Raw genomic sequence first — 8,562 nt, 5'->3', positions numbered from 1 at the left:
TCTATCATGATGTGCCTCCTAAGTCATCTCTGTGCCCATGAAGGGGGAAATACTGTCATAACTTTTATCAGATAATTCCAATAGTCACCAGCAATTATAGGGAAGGGTGTTAATTAGAATACTTTGGTCCATGTTTCTCAGGGATCCCTTGGGTTCTGACATCCTGGGATCAGCATTCCAGCAGATGCCTGGGCTCTGCCCAAGGGCCAGTGCTCACAGGATGGAAGAGGGATAATTATTGGGTGGGGAAAACAAGGAGAGAAGGGAACTAACATTGGTGACCAACTCTGGACCCAGCTCTGAGTACTGGGGTGTGGATGACAGAAACATTATGGGAGGGCGAGCCTGGAGGATGAGATTGCTATGGTTTTGGAGGAAAGCAGGTGGATTAGGGGTATTTCCCTTTTTCTCAAAGTGTCTCATCCTGAGGTTGTGTCACTAAACTCTGCAGGGAGGAATTCACCATGGTAGAGGAGATCATTCTTGGAGGGCTGGGGCTTATTCTGCTTTTTCCTTTACATTTTATGAGACACATTCTATCCAATCTTTACAAATGCATCTTTGACATCAGTGTCTGCCATCGCAAGAATCACTTTTTGAGTCATGTAATATGGATTCTTCCAGAATGCCATGTTCACTCTCACCTAAGTTATTTGAGAGACAGCCCCTTCAGGATCTGTCTTTGGAAATGTTGTGGCTTGGGTTAACATTTTTTGTGTATTGCCTTTCAGAAAATACTCAATTCAAACAAATGCGATTGGCAGGCACCACAGGATGTGATGGTTTCTATTTATGGTTAATGTTAATCCATTGACCATATGGTAGTTTAAATTTCTGGTACAAATTCCTTTTGCATGGTGTTATAGCTCATTCCTGGACGGCTATAACTGTGCAATTTATTAATGTGAAAAATGGACTTTGAAATGTAATAGTCCAGAGCTAATATGGAGAGCTGCAAGGGAATTTAGTGTGCTTAGGGAAGAGCTGTTTCCATGGAAACTAATTCCTTTGAGAAGTCCCGGGTCCCCAGGCTGCAGGGTGGTTGTACGCCTGGATGATGCAACCTGAGTTCCAGGCTCAGCCCTGACATGAATCTCCAGGTGCTACAGGCAATTCCCAATCTCTTTGTAACTTAACCTTCTCATCTGTGACTTGAAAAAGTCAGTCTAGTTCAGTGTTCACTAGACCTTGGAATATTAGTGATCACTTACATATTTATTTAAAGTTTTTATTTTGGAATAATTTTAGATCCACTGAGAAGTTGCAAAGATAGTACAGAGAGTTGCCATATACCTTTTACCCAGCTCTGATGTTAACCCCTTACATAACCACAGCACATGTGTCCAAACTAAGAAATGGAAATTGGTATAATACTATGCACTAAGCTACAGACTTTCTTTGTATTTCCTTCATTTTTCCACTAATATCCTTTTTCTGTTTCAGGTATCCAATCCAGGATAAGACACTGCATTTAGTTTTCATGTTTCCTTAGACTCCTCCAATCTGTGACCATTTCCTCAGTCTTTGTTGATCATGACCTTGTCACTTTTAAACAATACTGGCCACATATACTATAGAATGTCTCCAGTAGTAATATTTTTAAAAAAGCAAAACAAAATAGGAAGATTAGGATTGGAAAAATTACACAAGTAAGGTGTATGAATGAGGTCTGTGTGTTGTGAGTGACAGAAAACTCACCCAGAATTGTCCTGTCAAACAGGAAATTGGCTCATGAACTAAAAAGGCCAAGGGCATATGTGGCTTCAAAATGACATTTGTATCCAGTTTCACCTGTCTCTTGGCTTGGTTCTTTTCTCCTCTGAATATTCAGGTGATTCTCCGATATGCACTCACTACACAGTTAGTTACCAGATGGCTTCCCACACGGCTGTATCTATCCAGAGTGCGTGTGTGTCTGTGTCTGTGATACTCACCTCTGCTCCACGTTCACAACTAAGCTCTCAGAGGCTCTGATTCTACCATCTGCCCATCCCGGAACCAGTGGGAAAAGATAATCACTTTCTGCTTCTGATGTGAGGATGTGTTGCCCAGAGTTGTGGCCACCATCTTGTGACTATGAAGGGAGCAAGCTGACAGCTGAGGAGGACACATGAGCCTTAAAGATGGATAAGAACCTGGGTTCTGGATGATATCATTTAGTTGTGGAATTAATCAGCCCTGGATCTTGGTTGGTTATATGAAATAATAAATTCCCTTGTTGCTTAAGCTTCTGCTAGTTCCGTTCCATTTTACCTGTAACCCAAAGCATCCTAAATGATACAACGAAATTGCAGATTTCTTTGTTGGATACAGGATATTACCTGGATACAGGTTTGCTTGTTGGGCTTCACCATTTGACAGCACAATACAAACTGGACTTCAACATTTTCTGGCTCATAGTTCTCATTGGAATTATTGTTGAAAAATCCAGCTTCACCTAGGCATTTTGGCAAAAACAGCAGTGATCCTCATCAATTTCACACAATATAGAATATTTGAGTAATAGCTCCAATGTTTCTGGTTTCTTCTTCCCATGAAGGCAAGAAGCAAGCCAAGGGGACAGGCCAGGGATGGGGCAGGAAGGGGTCTTTAGGGTGCTCCTCACTCAGAGCACATCCAGTACGTAGGTTTCTGCTCATCCAGTGGGCACGATCTGCAGTTGGTCAGAAAGGGACACCTTGCCTTGGAGAGCACTTTCTCATGACAAACCTTTGGGCACCTGGGCTGAGATGATCTCCTCGAAGGCCTTTTCAACTCAGGCTAGCACTGCATGATGTAATGGTGTGGAGACCCCCATGCCAACAGCAAGGGGTCCTTTCTCTCAGTGTAATAATCACTGAAGTAATGAGCACCTGAATAATAAAGGTTTTTATTTATTTTTAATTAATTAATTTATTTTTAAAATTAACATATAATGTATTATTTGTTTCAGGGGTACAGGTCTGTGATTCATCAGTCTTACACAACTCACAGCACTCACCATAGCACATACCCTCCCCAATGTCCATCACCCAGCCACCCCATCCCTCCCACCCCCCTCCACTCCAGCAACCCTCAGTTTGTTTCCTGAGATTAAGAGTCTTTTATGGTTTGTCTCCCTCTCCAGTTTCATCTTGTTTCATTTTTCCCTCCCTTCCCCTCTGATCCTCTGTCTTGTTTCTCAAATGCCACATATCAGTGAGATCATATGATAATTGTCTTTCTCTGATTGACTTATTTCGCTTAGCATAATACCCTCTAGTTCCATCCACGTCATTGCAAATGGCAAGATTTCATTTTTTTTAAAAGATTTTATTTATTTGACAGAGAGAGACACAGCGAGAGAGGGAACACAAGCAGGGGGAGTGGGGGAGGGAGAAGCATGCTTCCCGCTGAGCAGGGAGCCCGATGCGGGGCTCCATCCCAGGACCCTGGGATCATGACCTGAGCCGAAGGCAGATGCTTAACGGCTGAGCCACGCAGGCACCCCAAGATTTCATTTTTAATAAAGGTTTTTAAATAAAGATTTTATAAAAGGATAAGAGGGTTTTTTTAAATAAAAGCATTAAAGTGATTTTTAAAAAGGTTTAAAATGGTTTTTAGAAATCACTGAAATTAAAAAAAATAGTGTAATTACTGAGAGAACAAACAGCAACCCTTGGTTTCCCATTAAAGAGTAATGTTTTCAAGAGCTAAAGGAATGACAATTTGGAGGTGCATTGGCTTCTCCCATCACTATGCTCTATACACACTCACTTCTTTTTTTTTTTTGAAAGAGAGCTTTTAATTACTTTTATGTACAGAAAACTAAACAGTGTACACTTAGCCCAATTTGGTGGCCAGTTTTTTAGCCTTTGCCTTTTCCAACTTGGCAATGTGAGCCACCGACTTTGGACTCAGGATGTTGCTTCCCCAGTGATGGTGGATCTCATCGTATTTGTCATTGTCATTGGTCCTGACAGCTTCCACCTGCTTAGCCAGAGCTCCCGTCTTCCGAGTTACCTTGTGTGAGGGGGACAGTGGTGCAGGTCTTCCTGTGGACAGATGCCCCAGCCTGGCCTTCCCCCCGATAATGCGGTAGGGAACCCGCATCTTACAACACAGGGCAGGCAGGAGGACACCCAGCTCAGTGGGATCCACGTCATGGGCAATCAGTACCATCTGAGCCTTCTTGTTTTCCACCAAGGTGGTGACAGTATTAACTCCTGCTCGAAGGACAGGTGGCCTCTTAGTGGGCACATCCCCTTTGCTGGCAGCTTTCTTCGCAGCTGGGAACAACAATCTCTGCTTCTTCTCTTGCTTTGACTCTGGTCTGTGTTTGTGGGTCAGCTTAAGCAGCTGAGTAGCTGTTTGGCGGCCCAAGGTCTGGGTGACCTGGTTAATCTCAGGAGGCACTTTTTTTTTTTTTAAAGATTTTATTTATTTATTTGAGAGAGAGAGAGAATGAGAGAGAGAGAGCATGAGAGGGAAGAGGGTCAGAGGGAGAAGCAGACTCCCTGCTGAGCAGGGAGCCCGATGTGGGACTCGATGCCGGGACTCAGGGATCATGACCTGAGCTGAAGGCAGTCGCTTAACCAACTGAGCCACCCAGGCGCCCTCAGGAGGCACTTTTAAACATTTATAGAGGATGGCTCTTTGCCGCAGCAGCCTGATGTAACAGGGTCATTTGACAAAGAGTGTGAGGTCCATTTTGGGCTGGATGTCCTCTTTGATGCCAAAATTCTTGACATTTTCTCAAACGGGATTGACCGCTTTCTTGGCTTCTTGCTTCTTCACGACATCAGGGCCCGGAGCCACCTTCTTCCCCTTCACCTTCTTTCCTTTTGGCAGGGTGGATGGCTGGAGGGGAGAGCTACACTCATTTCTTTAATGATGTATATGAATAGTTGTTGCTTGCCCCTCTAGCTTTTTTAAACGGGGAAACAATTTCTACTTCTTCCTTCCCTCCCCCACACGCTTTCTCACGAGCGGATACATACTTAACATGAATACTCTCAGACGTCCTGTGGATCCGCATAATTTGGGCATGTACATAAAGCTGTAAAGGGTTTAATCTGTGAATCATAAACAGAAGATTCTCATTAGGAATGAGCAGTGGTCTCTTTAAACTTGCATAGTGCTTATAGTATTTGAAGATGGACAACTCTCAACAATTTATAGGAGGCTCATAGATTCACAATGGACCCTGCATTTGAATATTAAAAACTCGGAAATGGCATGAAGTCCAAGCAAGAGGCCGTAAGAATCGGATATGATAGCGCTGTGCTCAGGGCCTGGCATAGAGCAAGTTGTCAAAAACATTTGCTGAGAAAAAAATGACACGTTCTCCCCCATTTTTAATGACTGAATAAGAGAAATAGAGGTTTTCAGGATAAAAAGTTACAAAGCAGAGCTTTAGGAAGAATCCGTGACTTCAGGATATACAGCAGATATTCCTGGATTAAGTGCTGAAACCATTTGTAAGTTACTCTGTAAACTTCAGTAGGGCTGTGGACAGCTTCCTGTAGATTTATTTTCCAGTGAATGACACTTCTTTTTTAGTGTGAAACTAGCTCTGTTTCTTGAGCCCATTTATCGGGGACTGCCGTTGTTCTCAGCAGCCCGCATAGAGCCCTCAAGGACCTAGGTAGTCACTCCACTGCTGAGGCTTACACTTTCCCTCTTGCTCTCAAATTCGTTCTACTGAAACCCTATCTTTATGTGGGTCAGGGCTTCCTTTTTCCTTAAAACTTTTTTTTTTCCACTTTAAAAACAAACAAAAAAACACTCTCTTATTTCCAGAAATTCCTTGCACTGCTTATTTCCTGTTGGCTTATTCGGAGGCATTTTTTGCTCATGAAGTTTCAAGATGATTTCTTGAAACCGTTATAAAGTTATGTAACTTTGCTGATTTAAAACTATCTTCTTTGCTGAATTCTTAACTGTTGAGTCTCTTTCTCCTTTCAGAGCAGAGGCTCCTTCTTAACTAATGATGGTCCTAACAGCAACACTAAAATGGATTTTACACCGTGTGGATCTGTTTTGCAGAATGCCAATCCGTTACGCATGGACCTCCTCCCCACCCACGCCGCACCCCCTAGTCTGATCCCAGATGTAACAATCCTCTATTCTGTACCAGTTGTTATTACCTCCTGTTTTAATCATGCTGATTGATACTGTTTCACCTAAACCCCACTGTGGACTCTGAAGGTCTACTATGGGCTTGTTTGGGGGCTCCTGGAAAGTGCTGTCAAGAAGAGAACCTTGTACTGGACATGGGGCCCAGTCCCCGATTCTGCCTTGGTTTCCCCATCTGCAAAGCAGAGAGTCTGCAGTGGATGTTTTTTGGCTCCCTTACTCTCAGCCCTGATCTGTCCAGGTGATGATGCCAGCCACTCTATTTGTAAAGATCTCAGGGAAGAAAATTCTGGAAGCCATGGTTCTTTAATTTTTCAGCCCAGTAACTCTGTAAAAATTACTCCCTTCCATAATATAAATCTTTTCCTTCAGTCAAGGCCCACTTCTGCAGCTACATGAATGAGTGGCCCTTATTTGCGCACTGAGAGGTCTAGGATGCGTTCCTTCTCTTCTTCATAAACGCTGAGTACCACAATTACTCATTTGTTTCCAGAAGAAAGATTACAGGTACAATGGCATGGTGCAAGGAAGATGGGCTGGGGCAGAAAGCCCCTCTGTTTCTGGGTGATCTTGGCTCTCTGAATTTCGTTTCCCTTTCTGGAAGGTGGGGATCTGGCCACCCTGGCTGCAGGACTGTTCTGAGGCTGTGTTGAGAGGATGCACTGAAATGCCCGCAGGGGGTGGCTGCCCTCAAGATATGGGATTACGCTGGTGTGAGGACAGGGATCTGGCTATGCACCGAGGCCCCTCAGGAGCGGCTGTTACCCCACGGAATCTTCGGTGGAAGGAGGTGGGTTATAAACAAATGAAAAGAATAAAGTGGAAATAGAGCCTCTGAGAGAGGCTGGCTCCCTGTGACTCCACTGGGGTTCTGCGCAGGGAGGATTTATTCAGAACTCTGTGGCTCCCTCCTGTGCCTTCCCCATCCTTGGGTTAAAAACAAAAAAACTTTCCCGAACTTTCCCATTCCTCCGTGGCCTGGCTGCGAATGCTGAAATTCCATCCCGTGTTTGTTGTCACCCGCGGGCCTGTTTCCATGGTTACCCAGATTCCAGGCGCTGGCCCAGGGCCCACCACAACCCATCCCTCAAAGTCTCCTTGGCAGAGGAGAAACATTCCTCTGCACTGTGAACTCCGGACCGGAGAATGGCGCACTCCATCTCCCCAAGGCTCAGTCCAAGCCCCATTCCTGTGTGACGTGCATGTTCTAGGTGGTTCTGTTCAGCATCAGTTTGGGGGGCAAGCACAACATAACGATTTCCTCCATTTCTCTTTTCCTCATTTAAGCGGAGGAATTACTTTCTTGTACCAAACATTGCACTCTTGGCAAACACTCCAGATGGTTCTCATTAAAATTCCAGTTCCTTTTTTTGCAATTCCTTTTTTCTCCATTCTTCTCACACTGTTATGTCAAAAATAAACACCAGAATGAGGACTGAATGAGGGGTCTTGGGGATAGCAGCTCAAATGAATGGAACCTTTTCAGAGCCACCTGGTGTGGCCCTGAAGGAGCCCCCAGGTCTCCTTACCAATGGCCACCTCACCATGGGGCTTCAGAGATATGCACTTGTGGGTGGGCATATTTGATATTCAAGGTGCCCTTGGCCATGAACTTTCTACCTCTGTAGGAAGAGGGGAAGAGGGCCAGCTGGGTCCCTGCTCCCCAGTAGGTGCTGTCCCTGACTGTGCCTGCAGAGGGATGGGGCAGGGGCATGCTGTCAATCCCAGTGAGTGCACACAGAGGCCTCCTAAGTTTCCTCAGGACACTGGCTTCCAGAGTGAGGCGCACTTGCCCTAGGAAGTCAGCAGGAAGGACTGCTGATGCTTTTTTGCTTTTTTAGCAGCTTTACAAGCCACAGGATTTGCCCCCACCTCTGAAAATAATCTGCTTGCACAGGGAAAGTGTGTGTGTGTGTCCGAGGATGTGGATTTGATGTTTTTATTTCCAACTTTTTATTATGAGAAGAGTTTTAAAATATGGAAAAGTTGAAAGCACAGTGCAATGAATACCCATATCCCTCCACCTAGATTCAATATGTGTTGATTTTGTCATATTTGCTTTCTCCCTTTCTAGTTATCTAGAACTCTCTATTTGTACAGATAGATAGATGACAGACAGTCAGTCAGTCTCTATCTTTCGCTTAGGCATTTGAAAATTGGAATCTTGCCCCTATAGTGTTTTATAACTTTCTAATTTCTGTATTCATATAATTATATACTATATGAAATTCTAATATAATACATTCTTATTGTAAAATGTTCAAACCTTCAGATAGTACAGATGAGAGGGTAGAAGTAACTGCCCAAGGCCCTCCTCCGCCCACTGTCCCCGCCCCACAGGGTAGCTTGGCTTGTGTCCCTCCTGACCTTTTCTGCATTAACCCAGACATATGCATGTGTCAATAGAAACATGTTTTGTTATGCGTGTTTTTAAACATAAATGAGATCACACTGTGCATGCTGTTT

At 44.2% G+C, this 8,562-nt stretch overlaps 1 pseudogene; it reads right to left on the bottom strand.

Moving 5' to 3' along the window:
- Positions 1-3,801: 3,801 nt before the first annotated feature.
- LOC114205580 (large ribosomal subunit protein eL8-like) lies at positions 3,802-7,256 on the bottom strand (annotated as a pseudogene).
- Between the last annotated feature and the right edge of the window lie 1,306 nt (positions 7,257-8,562).

This window comes from Eumetopias jubatus, unplaced genomic scaffold (genome assembly GCF_037043125.1).
Source record: "Eumetopias jubatus isolate StellerSeaLion01/CBP00866 unplaced genomic scaffold, mEumJub1_p1.0 scaffold_1, whole genome shotgun sequence".
Taxonomy (NCBI): Eukaryota; Metazoa; Chordata; class Mammalia; order Carnivora; family Otariidae; genus Eumetopias; species Eumetopias jubatus.
This window is presented reverse-complemented; position numbering and strand designations above follow the sequence as displayed.